The sequence below is a fragment of the Schistocerca piceifrons genome, chromosome 3 (assembly GCF_021461385.2).
Source record: "Schistocerca piceifrons isolate TAMUIC-IGC-003096 chromosome 3, iqSchPice1.1, whole genome shotgun sequence".
Classification (NCBI taxonomy): Eukaryota; Metazoa; Arthropoda; class Insecta; order Orthoptera; family Acrididae; genus Schistocerca; species Schistocerca piceifrons.
The window spans coordinates 527,552,640-527,572,991 of record NC_060140.1 but is presented as its reverse complement, the minus strand read 5'-3'; the positions used below and the strand labels follow the sequence as shown (position 1 = coordinate 527,572,991).

The window sequence follows — 20,352 nt, the reverse complement described above, 5'->3', positions numbered from 1 at the left end:
AAATTTTTCATATCATGTCTCTTGTCCATGCGCGCTAATTGCTGTAGTAAATGGGATAATGGGGTGTAAAGTTTTGAGTGTGTTGCAGATATTGCAGATACAGCTGTTGCCATTCCATCTTTACCGATTTTTACAATCCCAAGTGATTTACAACCGATTCTGGCTAGAAACTGATATTCATTCCATTGGCGGCTCAGTATGTGCATAGTTGAAACACTCGTCACACGTCTGTGTCAAAAAATGGTTTTCACTGCCGTAAACGTAACATTGGAGCATTAAAGCTGAAGGAAAGTTGTTGTTAAAGGGGCAGATAGAGCTGACTGCGGCACTGTGGAAAAACTAGAAGAGAACAGAATCCAATCGTTTGAGATATGGTGCTGTAGAAAATCAGGTAGGCTAGTAAGAAATGAGGAGATTCTCCACGGAATCGGATGAAACGAACCCATGGAGAACACTGGAACACTGACAATGTGTGACAGGATGAGAAGACATTTGTCCAGACAACAGTGAACATTTTCCACGGTACTAGAGGGAGCTGTATAGAATAAAACTGTAGGGATAAACAGCGGTTGGAATACATCCAGCAAATGACTGAGGGCACAGGCTACTAAGTTGGAGAGGTTGACTCGGGAGAGGAATCGTTGCGGCACGCATAAAACTAGACAAGAAACTGATGACCTAAAAAGAAAAGGGGCAACTGCGACAGAGGGTGTCAGCTACGTAACTCGTCGGTTCACGAGCTATAGTGGACGCTGCTCGCTGGATCCACCAGCGTGGTACGACTACCCACAAAGTCGCCACACCAGAATCATTTGCTGCAAGTAGGATCCCATGTGTAAAAAATGATACTTGAAGTGTTTTCATTTTAAGGCTTACCCATTGTAGCTAAACTACGAACTCAATTTAGTGAAATACTGATCACGTGAAACTAGAAGGATCGGCCGGTGAACTGAGATTATTATGAACATTTAGCCACTGATCACATGAAAGCATGTACGAACAGATATGATTCTCCATCAGGGCAGAAAGGAAGACTCAAAACTACAAAGATTGATTAGGGAGTAAGGATAAAGTCATGTAACTCATGCGTTCTTCATCATTTTATTAGCGGTATTGTATGTTTCAACACTGATAAGGAGTAAATTTAAGCCATGGAAGCAGACATATACTATTAATAGACACATACATTTATTAATATTGTAAGCACCATAATACATTTACAGAGGCATTGGTTTTTTCTGGACAAGACATGTGCATGTACATTACGAAAAAGTTTGTTCGTTTTTTTAAAGGAGCACTTGCCATTTTTTTATTGTTTAGGACTTTCGCTATTTCAGTGCTGCTAATAACTGTACCAAGACTCTACTTGCATGTTATCAGACAAAAATATTATATTTTATTAAGGGCATACATATGAGTTTATCGTAACAAGCAACTGGAATTTGACGATGTGAATATTACAATGGGGTACAAAGTGAGAGTAAAAGTATAATACAAATTAGAATTTTATTACAGTTGTAGATTATGATTAATGAGCCCTTCATAAGTCAAACCGACTAACAATCAAATTTCAAATTTTGCAGTTTTAGGTGTATGGGTAATGTTTCGATGCCGAAAATGGCAAACTCTTGACCTTATTATCGAAGAATTTGATGCTCTTCCCACTGAACATAAAGTTTTGTACTATATTTTTTTCAGAAGACAAGGAAACATTCTAAATTGCTTACAGATTAATTTTTTTAAATGTGATGTGGGTAGGTCTTATGAGTGACCAAGGGATTTTTAATATTTTAACATTAGCCCTGGGACCTACCTTAACCGTTCGGAAGAGAAAATCACACCAGTAACTAAACTCTTAGTAAATGAAATTCTAGAACCAGAAGAAAAAAATGTGACTACGCTACCAGATGTAAATTTTTGCTTCAGCATCCACAACTGGTCTTCTCATTCTGGAGGTGAAGAGCATAATACGATTATCCACAGAAGTATAGTCTACGACTAAGAGAACCGGTCATTCGTAGTAAGCGAATATTTGTGCATTCAACACAAAAGTATCGATTACATTACTGACCAAGCTTAGTATGAGTTACATTGGATTAAAAATTTCATCAAATAAACTGACATAGCTTATTTTCAGCATCCAACAATCCCCTTACATCAGACTGTTCACAATTGATTCTTATAGAATAAAATGTATCCAACCCGGTTATTACTGAATAGCGATGCATAACTCTCAGTAATGTTCATATATCTGAATTTTTCGTAAGCTGTCAGAATGATATTAATGTTGTTAGCTTCATTTAACGACGGATTAGTCGATTTGAGATATGGAAAAGTCAGATTATACTTTAAGTTGTTGACTTTGTACATACCATGCGTCACGAAACAAAACATTCGTTAAAATGTGACTTCCACTAGCAGGCTACAGGTATCAAACTTATTACAGTCTCTCAATTCAATGAACAAAATGACGACAAAGCTGTCTACTCTTAAGACAGAACTTACTGAAGGCTGAGGCTAGTTTATACAGCGACTGCAAAGACAACGTTTACAACTCTTACGCTTGATGTTTGATCGACGTGGTACATGTATAATCACATTTCTAGCCATGTCACCTTGACATAAAATATTTATGTACTTATTAGGAAGACGGGATTTTCTGCCAGTTACCACTGTCCCTGTAGACTTACACTGGCAATGATTCACACTCCTCTGAAGATGCACAAGAAAGACAGGACATCAAGCAGTGTTCGTGACGAGACACTAACAGCTTAAATGTGGGGCTCATACCTGCTATTCTTGTGCATTTCAGAACTGATAAAATTTGCAAAAACATTTTTTACGTTTAAAAATGACCCGTATTTAAATTTAAATATAATTGCAGAATAATTTGGAAAGACACACACTGAGTATTTATAAACGTAGCAAACGCGTATTTTACTTTTCCGCCGTGTCAGAGATATGCGTGAGCCATTGATAAAGCACCCGTCAGAGGTCGATTTCAAATACTGAGAGTCTGACTGAAATAAGAGTTGGCTGAATTTCAGACCTCTATATCGCTGAATTCCTTTAATTATTTTAAAATACGTCTTTTCTCCGAAACTAACAGTGATGTGCCATTAAATTTTCAAGTGGTATCACTTAAATCAACTGTCGCAACGTATGCCAGTATGAAGTACAAGTCGGTCACGCCTGAAGACAAACTGCTGCTTGGAGCTATATGACAGTCCGCATGCCCCGGTATTGTGTTCCTTCTCCAGGTAATTAAATGGATATATATAGCGTTCCATTTATATTTTTGCCTGATTACTTTCATATGATTGTCTTTGAAACGTAACTCAGCAACACATTACATTTAGTGTGAGCCAGGGTCTTAACTTGATCAAGATACACACATGTTAAAACCAACTTGCCAATTCTTCATGGAAATATTAAAGCAGCAATAACTAACGTATTATATTTCTAAACGTACACATTCATATATGACACATCTGTAAGTAGTCAGCGCTTTCTCTTACTACCAGCGCACCATTTCCAATAAAAAGCATATTAAATACTGGAGAGAAAGTCATTGGCATAGGAGGCAAGAAGATACACTTGATATCAGGAACATAACACAGCCTTCACCGTTATTCAGTTGCTAATGCCAGCATTCTAGTCTAGAGCTCATACACTAATCTTCAAAAAGTCGATACCACTATACCTAATACAGCATATAGTCATTTTAGACATACAGAGAAAACTCAGTACAAGCGTTGGAACAACCTGAGATGCACAACATGAACACTGTCAGACCGAATGTGTGTCACATGCATTTAGCATGAAAGCGAAGGATAATCATATAACACTCGATCATGAAGGTGACGGAAGCGTAGAAACGAGAAGTAGAGTCGACATTGGGAAAATGGAATACTACTCTCGACAGCATTAACGATCACTCCATCGCTGGCTAACTAGTATGACACAGGATGTTGCTGTAGTGTGACGGCAAAATTAGCTAAATTTTTGTGTTGCTTCGTTCATCACTAACAGTTGTTCCACTTTGTCACAACACACTAAACCCTTTGGCCAATAATGGCTTGCTTAGTTGACCTAATAGCTGTGTGACTGAACACTGTGTTACAAAACACATTTACTACAGTCATTCCACCGTAAACAGCATCTCTTTAAGTCAGCTAGTAATAGTCACGTGTAGCTCAGGACCCGAAAGTCACAGTACAGGGCTAAACCAAACACACAGTGCCATAATTTATTACAGTTTGCTGAACTAGAGCAACATCGTGCTCAAGTTTATCGCTGGTGACAATGATGATGAGTGCAGCTGCAGCTAGGTTTGCAACTGTTCACTGCACGGCAGAGTCATTTCCCTTGCTGCACATGTGTGGCGCAACTGCAACTGCACTCGCTGTCGCTGCATCGATAGTCGCCAAACGTACCGCTGCCACCTGCTGCCAATGTGCTGATGCCGTAGGTGGAATATGTGATGTCACACAGGTTCAAGTAGCTCTGAAAAAGAAGAAAAATATTTTGTTAGAAAAGTATCTATTTGTAACCATACATAACGTCCCGTAGTTTTTATCGTTGAAAAGAAAGGACAAGGACAGGAAACAGGTAATTCATAATACTTCCAAAACAAGCACATATATCGAGGTGTGGTATTTCTGAAGTTCTAAGGAGCGTGAGTGGCTGGCATTAAGTAATTAATATTTACCCGCCATTGCTGGTGCTGGGTATGAATCATGCCCACAATCGCAGGTTGTACACTATCTCGTTAGAAGCAACCCTACGTAATGTGGAACGAACTACTAGATGAAAGGAGGCGGGGAGTTATAACCGCGACCAGAACGAAGCGAGGCGGGACCAAACGCGAGCGGGCCGCGAACAAACAAACGAATGGGAAAGGACGGGCACGGACAATGACGGACGACCGAGCTAGACTTTACGAACAACACACAAGAAGCTACAGCGCCACAAGCCACAACCTCACGAATCCACAACGTCCACTCGTACACGGAAACAAAATAAAGCAAACACGTTGTCTGCAGGCGAGATGTCGACAGACTCACGCGAATATCAGACTGCCTTGCTGAGTTTTCTTTTTTTTTTTTTCCTTTATTGAATTTCGATCCCCCCGAAAGGAGGCTGGCTGTCAGCAGCTTACTATGCCGCTCTTCAGCCTACAGACTTTGTTTTAAAAAGATGAAGAGAATAAATAATAAAAACAGGCGATAAAATCGGAGACTTAAATAGTAACATGGCGAAAAAATCGTGGAACTGAAAACATATAACAAAGGGATGATGATGCTAATAAAGTACATACGAAGCAGACAGGTAAAATAATAGACAGACAATTAAAAACACGGCGACAGTCTGGTTTCTGTTCGCAAAAGACATAAAATTCACACCCAGCGACAGTACAGTTTCTGTTCGCAACAGTAGAAAGACGAACAACACTGAACATTCACTGGAACACTGCACTAAAAAATTGGCGAATGTGACATACCACAGCCGAGAGCAGGTACGGGGAAACTGGACAGATGATGGGAAAATTAAAAAGAGGGGTGGAAGGAGAGAAAAAGCGAAGGGGGAGAGGGGTGAAAGGAGCCGATGGAGGATGGGGACTCATAAAAAGGGTGGGGGGTGCTGGGCAGACGCGACAGGGCGTGGGGAAGGTAGAGGAGGGGAATACAAAAGGACTCAGTGGGGGGGGGGGGGGAGGGGAGAAGGGAGGTATGGAGAGGTTTGGCAGGGAGAAAACAGGATGGAAGGGAGGGGAGGAGGGAGCCCAGGGAAAGGACTGAGGAATGGAGGGGGGGGAGGATTAGAGTTGATAGGAGGGGTGGATGGAGAGAGGGCATCATCCAGGAGGGGGAGCTGATGGAAGCAACCTTGGGAAAGGAGGGGAAGGGTGTAGAGATGGAGGGTAGGGGGGACACAACAGTGAAGGCGTGGCAGGGGGCGAGGATGGGAGAGGAGCAACCAGGGGGTGAGGGGGATCAAGGCGGCGGGATGTGTAGAGTATGCGGATATGTTTGAGGAATAGGAGCAGATGGGGGAAAGGAATGAGGTCATAGAGGATCCGTGTGGGGGACAGGAGGCGTATACAGAAGGCGAGGCAGAGTGCATGACGCTCAAGGATCTGGAGGGACTTATAGCAGTGGAGGGGGGGGGGCAGAGATCCAAGCGGGTCTGGCATAACAGAGGATGGGACGGATTAAGGATTTGTAGGTGTGGAGGATGGTAGAGGGGTGCAACCTCCAAGTCCGGCCAGAGAGGAGTTTGAGGAGTCGGAGGCAGTTGTGGGCTTTGGATTGGATGGAGCGGAGATGAGGGATCCAGGTGAGGTGACGGTCAATGGTGACGCCAAGGTAGGTGAGGGTGGAGGAGAGGCAGACAGGACGGGTGCATACAGTAAGGGAGAAATCCAGGAGCCGGAAGGAGCGAGTGGTACGACCTACGATGATTGCCTGGGTGCCTTGCTGAGCGAGAGGCAAGAGCTTAAATACAGGATGGGGTACGTCGCTATTTGCTAGTGGGACCACGTGCTCCACCGTGGCGTCCTCACATTATACGCCGGCCAGGAACGCGCGCGGCCACGGCTTACGGCGCGACGGGTGCAGAGACTTCTAGTGGTAATCGAGGTCCATGTCGGGCGCGGATTCGAAACCCGCGTCGCTCGATACCAGATGGGGAGTTTTGTGTTGTCGGTAGAGAAGCAGTAACGGCTGAATAGGTCGAACGAGGTCTACTCACTGTATGTCGCCTGAGTAACAAATCCCTGATGTACATTTCAACCCTTATGTAGCTACCCAAGTCGTCTGTCGCAGGATCAATCACGGCTGAAGACCTCATGTACTGACTGACAGGGACGGTCGAGTATTGCCCGTGGTTGCTGTAAAAAATGGAATGAGATCAGCGGAAGAAGTCACTAGTCAGTTACGAAGTGCTACCAGCAATCTAGCTACTACAAAGATTCTACATAGACAGTTAAAAAGAATGGGATACAACGGTTGTGCCGCTTCTCGTAAGTCACACTCTTCTGTAGTCAATATTAAGCGATGGTTGAAGCGGTTTTAAAGAACGCCGACACTGGATAGTAAATGACTCGAATCAACTGACTTGGTGTGACACATCACAGTATATTCTGAGGCAATTCGATGGATGGGTTTGGGTTTGATGAATGCCTGGAGAACATTACCTGCAACCATGTGTAGTGCCAACAGTGAGGTATGGTGGAGGCAGTGTTACACTGTGAGGATGTTTGTCTTGGTTAAGATGTAGTCGCCTTATTTCGTTTAAGAGGACGCTAATTGTAGAAGGACATGAATACATTTGGCAGCATTGTGTACTGCGTGCAATAGCTGAACAGTTCGTAATTGATGAATGTCTTTATCATCATGACAACGCGACCAGTCATAAAGCAGTATCTGTGATGCAATGGTATGTGTACAATAACGTTCCTGAAGCGTATTTGCCTACCCATGGTTGCAAACTGAACCCAATCGATGGGATGACTTGAGACATCGACTTCATTCCTGATTGCAGCGTGCAACATCTTGATTCCGGTCTTGAGGAAAAATGGGCTGCGCTCCTCCACAGACACTCAGACACGTAACTGAAATTGTTCCCAGCAGTCACAACAGAGGCGAATGGTGGACAAATCTCCACTAATAGGTTTCTAGGTACTTCTGATGAGATAGAGTACGTACTTGCAGTGACAATTTCTGAGGGTCTTTCCCTTCCCATTGGTACATTTAACGGCCGTTTGCTGCAGCACAGAAGTTCTGGATCCGTTTAGGCTGCCTTTGTTCTTTTTAAAACTACTGTTAAGCACATAAATTTCGGTGGGTCCCCTGAACAGATGGGCGTGATAGCTCGTCTCTACAGGGAGAAGTTCCGCGCAGGTGAACTTTATTCTCTGTTCAGTCTTACAGCGCGTGCTCCGCCACCACTGAAGTCTTCACCTGTAAACACCGTTTACGTTCTACTGGATATTGTAGTAAGAGAAAGTAAAAGTGTAACAGGACATAGAGAATGCACCACTGTACAATTTGAGGTACGGAACCTGCGCTCGGAGAAGCAATCTTAAGGAGATATGGAAGTAAACTTGTCTACCGCTTTGTCTAGCATTACGGTATTCCAGCTTCTGTACAACTAACATGGGTAAAGATTTACACGTACTGTGCTGTTTATTTAAATGTGCGTTCTTTATTTCCTGCAAGGAAGCAAGGAGTACGAGTCTGATTACTAGGATGTCATGATACAGGTTCTGTTTACTTTACTCGTCCGTAAGGTAGGTCTGTTGTATCGTACTTATGTTGCTCCATGACAGAATGTGCTATGAATCAACGACAGGCCCATTTATTACTAAGTGCTATTCAGAGACGTAAAATGTAATACGATGGAGCAGTACCGGTACGGTTTCGCAGAACTCACTGACATGCACCTTGTGTTTGGGAATGTACGATGCAATGCTCTCGCTGCTGAAAGGATATACGTGGAACGATCTTCTAACAGGTATCATCCGTCACGACGTGTGTTTATTTCTCTCGATCGACGAATGCGGGAGACTTGTTCACTGGAAGGAAGGAACGAGGGACCTTCACGAATAACAGTTACACCCATATCTCCCACGAAGAGTCCGTGCAGTGGTTGAATTTGCACCTAAGGTTGCATTGTGTCAGTGATTCCTCCAACAATAGACTTATCGACCAGATTTTCTCCAAATCGTGCTGTTCTCTAAAAGGCCTCATTTGATCGTGATGGTATCTCGAACAGCAAGAATAGCCATGTGTGGGATGAAGAATAGCCTCACGTTGTAGTAGAATCACACCATCAAGTTGGTTTTACTGTGGATATCTTGGCCGACACTATAGGCGACCATCTCTTTGGATTATATCTTCTACCTGGACGTCTGAATGACCACCTGTACTTGAGATTCGTGCAAAGAGTTCTACCTGAGTTTCAGAACGTACCCTTGCCCGTTAGTGCGAGGACGTAGATACGACACGACGGTACACCGCCTCAAAATGGTTCAAATGGCTCTAAGCACTATGAGACTTAACATCTGAGGTCGTCCCCTAGACTTAGAACTACTTAAAAATAACTAACCTAAGGACATCACACACATCCACGCACGAGGCAGGATTCGAACCTGTGACCGTAGCAACAGCGCAGTTACGGACTGAAGAGCCTAGAACAGCTCGGCCATACACCGCCTCACTTCAGCGTGGATGTCTGCAACGGGGAGTCTCAGTGCTGTATTTCCTTGTTGCCAGTATTGCAGCTGACTATGATGTAATTCGAAACACACCCGATATATTTGTCAGCGTGCGTCAGATTCCTTCTCGTCAATATCATGCTTGCATTGAGGTTGATGGCAGTCAATTTCAGCACATTAAGTAATTTGTTCATTGTGTGAATGATGGTATTAGCAGTTAACCGTAACTGATGTAAATAAAAAAGGGCGGAGCAATGTGATTTTATTCCTATTATATCCTTAAGGTGATTACTCTGGCGATAATTTCATTATGTAAATGTAGCAAGTAGGTAATTTGCTGTTTTAGCATGGGATATATACTTACCACGTGGTAAATTGGTTTTATGTAGATGTCTCCAGTGACTTGATTAACAGGCACTGGAATTTACTGGCGATATTAGAGTCATATTTACAATTGTTATTAAACTATTACAATAAAGAGCATCAGGTTTTAAAAATGTACTCTACAGCATGATAAAACTAAAGGAAACACGCAAAAATAAAAAAAGACATGTAAGACACGTTTTAAAAGCTAGGTTCGTTTCTTTTTTAAGAACGTTAAACTGTGAGAATGATTAAATAAATGGAATACGATAAAAATCATTCCAAAGGCACCCTTGTCTTAAATATTTATTTAATTCATGTTCAATCTTATGAGCTTAGATTCCCACAGTCAAATGGAAGTAGATAAAAAATGGGCTTCTCATATTTTGAAATCGGTCTGGCATTGAACATAAGTTAAAAGCCAAGTTTCTGTTGAAAAGGTTTTTTTGTGAATTTCTATAACGACTAAGAAATAAGAAAACTTGGTGTATGAAGACTATATATGGAGATAACGGGTTCACCAATTAAATCACAATAAAGAAAGAAGACATGAAGTGCAGAAAATAATGTTTTGTAAGTAATATAACAATTTTGGAGAAACACTAATTTAATCATCTAAAGAACATGTTGGTAATGGGCCTTAAAGAAATGAATATTTTAACGTGATTATATAAAAATGTACTTTATAAAAAGATTTTTATTTATGGTCTAGGCAATGATTTTTATTTCGTTTCACGTTAAGTGTATGTGTGTCACTGAGATGTAGTGTACCTATATTTTCGTGAATGGGTACACATTGTTATGTTTGGCTGCTAGTTGTGTACCACATTATTGTTTCGAAACAGAAGCACCGTTGACCACACTTCAGAAACAATGAACTGGATATACATTTATATGTAAACTAGGGTACTTCCAGAATTGTTAAAACCTATCACGTTTGCCTGAATAAACATTTTAATTGGGAGAAATCTGTACTTTGGAGAGTAGAGTTCGAATTTAAAAATGGTTCAAATGGCTTTGAGCACTATGGGACTTAACATCTGAGGTCATCAGTCTGCTAGAATTAGAACTACTTCAACCTAACTAACCTAAGGACATCACACACATCTATGACCTAGGCAGGATTCGAACCTGCGACCGTAGCAGCAGCGCGTTTCCGGACTGAAGCGCCTGGAACCACTCGGACACAACAGCCGGCTATTTCGAATTTAGTTGTGATTTGTTGGACTATTAAAAGCAGGCTACCTAGCAGGAACTGAGTTATCATAGGTGCTATGAGACTATTTCAAAGATCTGACAATATCTTATCTTTAAATGGAATTATTGGGAGAAGCAAATAATAGTGTTCCATATTTTTTGGCAGTATTAACAGAGGAGGAAGAGGCCTACAGTTGCTTCCAACAGGATGGAGCAACTGCTCATACAGTCTGCTGAACCTTGGAGAAAATTTACACAATCTTCACACCTGACAAGAGTTGATAGCGGGGGTCAGTCTTGTCGCGGCCATAGTTGGCCACCCAGGTCACCTGATCTACCATTGTGCGATTACTTTTTGTGAGGAGCCCCAAGTCTAAGGTGCATCACAACAATCCCCATAGTCTTGAATAACTGTAACAGAGCATTTCGGATGAGACTGCAGTAATTACAGCAGTCCAGCTTCGGTCTGCTTCACAAGTTGCTGACTAGGGCCCGAAATTTCCAAGCGATGACTGCTGGTCACTTTCACCATTGCTATAGTCAGTGCTGAATTTCCTATCCGCTGCTGTGCTTATTTGTGCCCTGGAACTCTGTCCTCCGGACTCTTTTATTTGCTCCATCCTGTATGTTGCTGTAACATTTGGGATACTGCTTCATTAATGAAAAAGGAAACTCGTACCATTCAGAGGTTTTTCCTTTTTTCTCTTTTTCGGCGTAGAACAAACTGTTTCGCAGCTGTTATTCTAAATTAGATGATTTTAAAGTTACACTGCTGCATTTACAGATACAACTGCTACAATTTACACGAACATAGTGTATCTGGTTTTCCACATAAAATAATTATTAGAATGACCGTGGCTTTTAGAAAAATGAAAACGTTCCTTAAGCTAGAATCAGTGGACACACATAAATAGCTGGGTGTTACAGTTTGGAAATCATCACATGGGTTCAGTTCTTGGTTAGATGAGTGGGTGACTTCGATTCAGTTGCGGGATACCGGGAAAATTCAGTCTACAAAGGAGGTTTCTTATCAATACTAGTATCTCACATTGTACAATTTTCCTGAAGAATGTGTGAGAGGTGCAAAATAGAAGTGACAAGGGATACTGAGTGTATGGGAAGAAGGGCGGCACAAATGGTCACAGGTTGACGAATGTAAGACTCGCGGGTTTCCAGGAGAGTGAGTTCGCCAAAATGGTGCCTTTCGATGCGTATCACTCCCATAATCCTCAGGCGAAGTATCGGGAAGACGTTGCAACGCAGTACAGTCACCTATTCCGGAACAATTGGGATGGAAAAAGAAAGATGCCAAGTTAGGTTGCCCTGTGTACACGAAAACCTTGCACGTAGCCCAACACAACATTGTTCAAAACACTCTTGCTCAAAGGGCTCGGACCATAAGAGACAAGGAAAGCGGGTCTGTCAAACTGCCCGAGCGTATAAATCCAAGACGGGATTCAGTGACTCAAAAATTACGAGGGCGTTACATGCAACATGCAGCTCCGAAACAACTCAGGAATAGGACAAGCGACGGACATTTCTGCCATGTGTGAGATCGCCATCCCAAAAGATCGCAAGGAACCTTCAGAAATATGAAGCTTAAAATAGTCTTCCGACCACGGAATGAGTTTAAAGTTCTAGTACGTTTAGCTCAGTATCCAGTGGGACTGAGGTCAGCAGCGGTGCCCGGAGAATGGCAAGTACAGTCGCCGGCTGTCACTGAGCTCAGCTCGGAAGACAGTTGTACGTTTGATCTCGCATGGGCGAGAGTGCGGCATAGGACCAGTGGCTTATGGGACATAGTAATAAAGGAGGCTGTCTAAATTGGCACAAATGATGACAGCGCAGACAGAGATGGTAAGCACCAACTAAGTTATTCTTGGGAACCTTACTGATCACAGTATGCTGTGACCGCTCTCAGGTGAGAGAAATCATTACGGCACGCGAGGTAGAGTCTGAACGAACTCGCCAGACACGACAGCTGCGCTACAGAGCCTGCGTAAGGATAAATAAATTGTCGGTTCGACACTTCGCCAGACGTTCATGGAAATGACTCTCATCGAAACGTTGCAACGTTTTGACGAACTCACTCAGCTACAAACCCGTTTGATTCACACAAGTTCAATTCCTCGAGAAAACACAGAAGAGCGTCAAGAGAAATGTTGAAAAATCTGAATCTCGAGTATGGATACTAATTATCTCACTAAAACCTACTTAAAAAGTTTCAAGAACCAGTATTAACTGAAGAACCTAGATATATTGTTCTGTCCCCTACACATTACCCAAGTAGATTTAGTTTTAACACACACAAACATGCGTAAACACTCTTCCCGCACTCCGCACGCCACAGGAAAGGGAAAAAATCTTAACTTGTGAGACCATTCTAAGTGTCATCTGCCATGTTCTCAATGTGGTGTGCAGATGTAGACTACCGGGAGGGAGAGAGCTGATAAGCGTCAAGCAGCACTAATTAGTGCTAGTATTCTACGAATGAGAAGCGGTGGTGGCAAAGACGTACACCGCGTGGCAGCAGGTGACTCGTTAATCAAGCAGACATATCAAACGACCGCACTATGGCCATCGATCCGGAAGCGTATCTGTGGAAAGGGCGAAATAAACGAGGACATTGGCTTCTGAGCCCGGCCGGTGCACTTGGCTCTCCGAGAATTTAGTACGTAACTAATTGGTACACTTCGTTACCCAAGGACACAAAGAGCTTATGCGGGTCATTCAAGGGTCGAAGACTCCGCGCTCTGATTAGATAGCGTTCTATGACTCTTTATGTTCTCTTGTAGTGCCTTTTCGTAGCTACATACTCTGGAGTAACACAGGGCTTGAGAATGATATGGAAGTACCAAAAATATAACAGCGTACCATGCACAGTAAGCTGCAGCAAACCTGTTGGCATTCGAAACAACTTCCAGTCGTCCTTCAAATTAATGACAAGTTCAGGTAACTATAGTGGAGGTGCATGGTGGTCAAGCACTCTCTTCTCCAAATTAGATTACAAAACAGCAATAATGTTTAAATCTGGTGACTGTGGTCACCAGGGGAGAAGCGAGATTTCATCATCGTGCTCCCAAGACCTGCCCCGAAACACACGAGTTATGTAAACAGCCTTATCTTTTTGGAACACAGTATCACCACTGGGGGAACAAATTTTGCAGCGTGGGATAAACCTGATTAGCCGAAATGGTCACATAATCTTTTACAGTAATGCGACCTTACAGAGTGACCCTCAGCTCCATGGACTACCACGATATGGCTACCCAATCATCACCGAACCCTCATCATGTTTCACTGTTGTGACGTTAACTGGACTAGAAGCTGGGAACAGTGTGAAACAAGATTCATCGGACCACTGCTCTATAGTTAGTGTTTTATGGCTTTGACACCACCCTTGCATCACTGATGGCTGGTTTTAGAATTTCAGGTTGCCCTACAAATGCCTGTTAATGGAGTTCCCTTTGTGTTGTTTTGGTCCTGACAGGGTTCGCAAGTGCGACATTCAGTAACGGCTTGTTCTCCACTGAAGAAGGCCGCTAATAAATATGGAATAATTTTAATGACGTTACATTGATTTTGCTCAAAAACGGAAACTGATTCTGTTGGTAGTTAATTTATAACAACACGTAAGTCTACAGTTTGATTATGCAAAGAAGCGTTATTTTATGTAACACTAGCTAACTATCCGGGGTTGCCCGGACATGTATTTGTTCCAATTTCCTATTAGTCCATCTCGTTCTTCCCCCTCTCTCTATCCATCTCCTTCTTCCCCTCCCTCTGTCCATCTCCTCTCCCCTTTCTCTGACCACCTCCCACAACGCACCACACCATTTCCTCCTGTCTCTCTCTCCTCCGATGTGCTCCTCCACCCTGTCCACCTGCTTCCCCCCCTCCCCCCATGTCCATCTTCCCACTTCCTGTCCATTTCCATTTGCTGCTTCCCTCTACCTCATCCTCGCCTACTAGGTCAATTTTCTCCTGCCCCTCTACCTCCTTCTCACCCTCCCTATCTCCTCCACCTCTCTCTCTCCATCTCCTCTTGCTCTTTCTCCATTTCCTCCCTTTCCACTTTCTCTGTCCATTTTGCCCCCAAAGTGTTCCATTCCAGGTAGTAAGTAATAAGCATATCAAATTTCTTTGAACCGGTCCTGACGTTTTAGAGGACCTTTCAACAGGGGCCAGTACCTCCATACGCACTTGTCACATACATTTCTTGTATATTTAACAGATTTAATTCTTATTTGCACACATGCCTTATCTCAATCTCTAGCGAATTTCTCCCTGCAGTTTTGTTTTCACGCAGCTCATTGTGTATGGCGTAATATTTGCTGAACTATGTGGCATACAATGATATAATTTTTACATGTTCTTCGAGGGGTATATGTAGATACTGTCCGTGAAATGCGTTGCGAATAGAGCTGGTAATAAGGAATGAATAAATTAAAACGTCATGCCTGATCCGGTTATTTTACTGCATAAACAAGGAAAATGTAGTTAACAATGAACTTTTTTCCCTTTCTTTGTCGGGGGGTGGGCGGGGGAGGGGGCTTAGCGTGAAAATTATGTGTAAAGTTTTTAGCAGGTCACTAAGTTCTCTTGTTTTCACATATTGGATGAATATAGTCTGCCTATTTGTGCGTTGTGAGCTACGCTTCTCTTTCTCCCCAACACCCAACCCTTTGAAAGGTAGCTTGTTCTTACTCCCATAATGTTTCTTTGTACATGACAAGTGATAAGTGCACCAGCGTTTGTTGGAATCGACCCAGTGGTTTAGGAGGAGATGTGGAACTTACATGTATGCATAAATCCATATTTATAGTATGTACGAATAAACTGACTCTTTTAACGTGAATTAATTTTCAAAGTTATTGCTATCATCCACAACAAACACAATGAACCAGTACATAAAATGTTAAATATGTTGTTTATGTAGTGTCTTGCTGTCAATTAATGTAAATGTAAATGAGATATATAATTCTCAATATATGTCGAGAATCTGGTTGGGCCTAATGCTGGATGGGACATATCTCGTAAGGTCCCTCCAAGTGAACAAGAACCGGCGCTTGAAGATTGTTTCGAAGGTGTCTCAGACCTATGTTATGGACTATTTGACATGTGTAAGGAAATTAGCCTATCAGTATGCCACCAGTCATCAAATAAAAATTCCATATGATTAGAATGAAAATTAAATGCATCAAATAAGTGTCTACCAGGGTTTATGAAGAGCTGAAAATCATCGCCTATGTGCGCCATATGTAACACACAATATGCACATAAAATTGAATAACCTTTCCGGTGTTTACGACAAACTGAAATTCTAATATCAAGACGTCTATATGGGTGGATGACAATGTTGTGACAACAGCATAAAAAAATGAAAGATTATTGCAACAAAAGGCACTAAACTGGTTGGAGCTGCCATTTCTGGAGAGAAAGGCACAACAGTGACATTGGCTCTTACTACTTGTGCAAGGTACCCTTTACTGCTTCAGTTTTACACTATGCGCAACGGATTTATTTGTAGGACCTTTGTATAAATGCCCTAACTTGAAAGCTATGTCAATTCTGCTTGGCCCAATGATTGACATTCATACATTTAGTAAAATTATTAAATAAAATTTCTTTCTTTTACTGATAATAAAACAAAATAATGAAAGGTTTGTCTATTCTTATACAGAGAATGTTCCGACTCAAATTTGAATTTTTTTGGACAAATTGGTTTATTCATTAACCATTTAAGATTATTATAAGAACAAAAAAACTCACTTCTTGAAACAATTATTAAGGCGCCTGGTCTTTACACGGGATGAAATTTGCATCAGATTCCACGATGACTTTCCTATTAACAATGTAAAATTTAACGTATCTGACTTGGTATCTTCATTTACCGTTAACGCATCTGACTTTTTACTAAAACTATGGTCTCCTACGGATTGCTATCTCTTATTACCACAAGTGCCCCCTTTTTGATCGGAAGAAAAGGATAGTCCACAACTGTATCCATTAATCAATATGCATCCACAATTAAAGCACCAACATATGCACAGGAGAAACGTAAGAATCGAGCCATTAGCAGTTCCGATATTCACCATACAGTAACTCTACTCAAAATTATTCTACCGAAAACCAAAATTATTACATATAACTTCCGCGCGTACTTGATCATTCACTTTAATAGCCACTATTGTACTGCTGCCTACTCCCGTCACAAATTCATCCATTGAAATATGAAAACGCTTCCAAAATTACACATACAAAATACACACATTCAAGATGAACTACTTACTTTGTTGCAGCCAAATTTCATGTCTACGTTATCAGTTTAATAATCTCTTTCCCCGCTTAGCTATTTTAATTATTGAGGAAATCTCCCCACGTGACCCTACATTCCAATAAACATGAATAAGCAAGCATTATCTTCACTTGGTTTGCTAAAATTCGATACACGCTTTCACACGAGACACCACGCGTTATTAGCAAAGGATCCACATTACTAAATCTTTCAAGGTTGCAGATATGTAAGAAAACTGAAAATTTGTAACAGTAATTAATTTCACACGCATATTTCGTGTAATAGCACACTTCCTACTTACATGCTATAGGTCCCTAGCACTTGTGTCCACTAGTTATAAAATTCTTGATCAGCCCCACGTGGTGGGTGCCAGGGGTAAAACTAAATAAATTGCCACCCGCACTTAAATATTTCATTTTTCCTAATGAACTTGCTTGCTCAAACAAATTAGATTAAATTATTCTCCGTGAAATTGTTATAAAACCCCAAAGTTGCAAATTACTATCACAAAGGAAAGCAACAATTTTACAGCACCTACTACTGAACATTACCTACCTAAGTAAATTTCGTTCCCCCAAAATATTAATATTACTTTACGTCTAGCTGCAAAAAAAGGTTGTTCACCTAATGTGAAACCATTAATCATAAACATAGCACATTTCCCACTCGTAAATCGAGCATGGCCCGACCCATCTCAGAAAAGCATCCTCTCTCGTCCAAGTCTTCAGCAGCAGTCCACGACTCGGACCCACGCTACCGTTCTGCTCGCCTGAACGCGCGAGGAGGGGGGGGCCTCCCAGCCAGTCATCAGCTCAGAATTATTTCCCCAGTTTAAAGTTGCCGGTCAAACCTCTCCTCTACACAATGGGAAAGATGTCGCGCTTTTCCTCCCAAAGACTGAAACGTAACTTTTGCAGACTATCCAACCTTCCTACAGTGGGCATTCTTAACATATTCAATCAATAAAAACATTTAGATTCCCCTGGTCATTCTTTTATAACTTGGTGTTGGTCTGCAGACACCGACAGTATGTCTGTGCTAAGTAAATTAAATGATATAATTGGAGGAGAAACAGCATTGGTCGTATTTTATTGTTTTATTATCAGCAAAATCGATTTTCGGTCACTTAGTGACCAACCTCAGCGCTGTAATATACAATTAAAATTGGTAGGCACTGGTATCAATAAGCTTAGAGCGATCACATAAACTCGCTCTAAGCTTATTGATACCAGTGCCTACCAATTTTAATTGTATATTACAGCACTGAGGTTGGTCACTAAGTGACCGAAAATCGATTTTGCGGATAATAAAACAAAAAAATACGACCAGTGCTGTTTCTCCTCCCAATTATATCCATTATCTGGTCGTGGTACACAGAACACTCCATGGAGTCGCCAATCAATAAATTAAATGATAGTATTACGATCAAGAAATGATATTATTTCGATGAAACTCGTGTTCTCAGAAGAACATGATGATCAGTCGTATTAAGTATTGTTACATTGTCATCATCATCATCATCATCATCATCATCATTCATCATCATCATCATTTAAGACTGATTATGCCTTTCAGCGTTCAGTCTGGAGCATAGCCCCCCTTATAAAATTCCTCCATGATCCCCTATTCAGTGCTAACATTTGTGCCTCTTCTGATGTTAAACCTATTACTTCAAAATCATTCTTAACCGAATCCAGGTACCTTCTCCTTGGTCTGCCGCGACTCCTCCTACCCTCTACTGCTGAACCCATGAGTCTCTTGGGTAACCTTGCTTCTCCCATGCGTGTAACATGACCCCACCATCTAAGCCTGTTCGCCCTGACTGCTACATCTATAGAGTTCATTCCCAGTTTTTCTTTGATTTCCTCATTGTGGACACCCTCCTGCCATTGTTCCCATCTACTAGTACCTGCAATCATCCTAGCTACTTTCATATCCGTAACCTCAACCTTATTGATAAGGTAACCTGAATCCACCCAGCTTTCGCCCCCATACAACAAAGTTGGTCGAAAGATTGAACGGTGCACAGATAGCTTAGTCTTGGTACTGACTTCCTTCTTGCAGATGAGAGTAGATCGTAGCTGAGCGCTCACTGCATTAGCCTTGCTACACCTCGCTTCCAGTTCTTTCACTATGTTGCCATCCTGTGAGAATATGCATCCTAAGTACTTGAAACCGTCCACCTGTTCTAACTTTGTTCCTCCTATTTGGCACTCAATCCGTTTATATTTCTTTCCCACTGACATTACTTTCGTTTTGGAGATGCTAATCTTCATACCATAGTCCTTACATTTCTGATCTAACTCTGAAATATTACTCTGCAAACTTTCAATCGAATCTGCCATCACAACTAAGTCATCCGCATATGCAAGACTGCTTATTTTGTGTTCACATATCTTAATCTCACCCAGTCAGTCTATTGTTTTCAACATATGATCCATAAATAATATGAACAACAGTGGAGACAGGTTGCAGCCTTGTCTTACCCCTGAAACTGCTCTGAACCATGAACTCAGTTTACCGTCAACTCTAACTGCTGCCTGACTATCCATGTAAAGACCTTTAATTGCTTGCAAAAGTTTGCCTCCTATTCCATAATCTCGTAGAACAGACAATAACTTCCTCCTAGGAACCCGGTCATATGCCTTTTCTAGATCTATAAAGCATAGATACAATTCCCTGTTCCACTCATAACACTTCTCCATTATTTGTCGTAAGCTAAAGATCTGGTCCTGACAACCTCTAAGAGGCCTAAACCCACACTGATTTTCATCCAATTGCTCCTCAACTAATACTCGCACTTTCCTTTCAACAATACCTGAGAAGACTTTACCCACAACGCTGATTAAAGAGATACCTCTGTAGTTGTTACAATCTTTTCTGTTTATATGTTTAAAGATTGGTGTGATTACTGCTTTTGTCCAGTCTGATGGAACCTGTCCCGACTCCCAGGCCATTTCAATTATCCTGTGTAGCCATTTAAGACCTGACGTTCCACTGTACTTGATGAGTTCTGACTTAATTTCATCCACCCCAGCCGCTTTATTGCACTGCAGTCTATTGACCATTTTTTCCACTTCCTCAAATGTGATCCTATTTCCATCATCATTCCTATCCCATTCTACCTCGAAATCTGAAACATTACTGATCGTATTTTCACCTACATTGAGCAACTCTTCAAAATATTCCCTCCATCTGCCCAAGGCATCCACAGGATTCACCAGCAGTTTTCCTGACCTGTCCAAAATACTTGTCATTTCCTTCTTACCTCCCT

The 20,352-nt window shown here is 41.7% G+C and overlaps 1 protein-coding gene across 1 annotated transcript in view; it reads right to left on the bottom strand.

Moving 5' to 3' along the window:
* Nucleotides 1-1,183: 1,183 nt before the first annotated feature.
* Nucleotides 1,184-20,352, bottom strand: part of LOC124788282 (prolactin-releasing peptide receptor-like) — a 423,591-nt gene continuing 404,422 nt past the window's right edge. The window contains exon 2 of the mRNA XM_047255511.1: nucleotides 1,184-4,506. The gene's annotated coding sequence lies outside the window, so the exon portion shown is untranslated. The remainder of the gene's footprint in view (nucleotides 4,507-20,352) is intronic.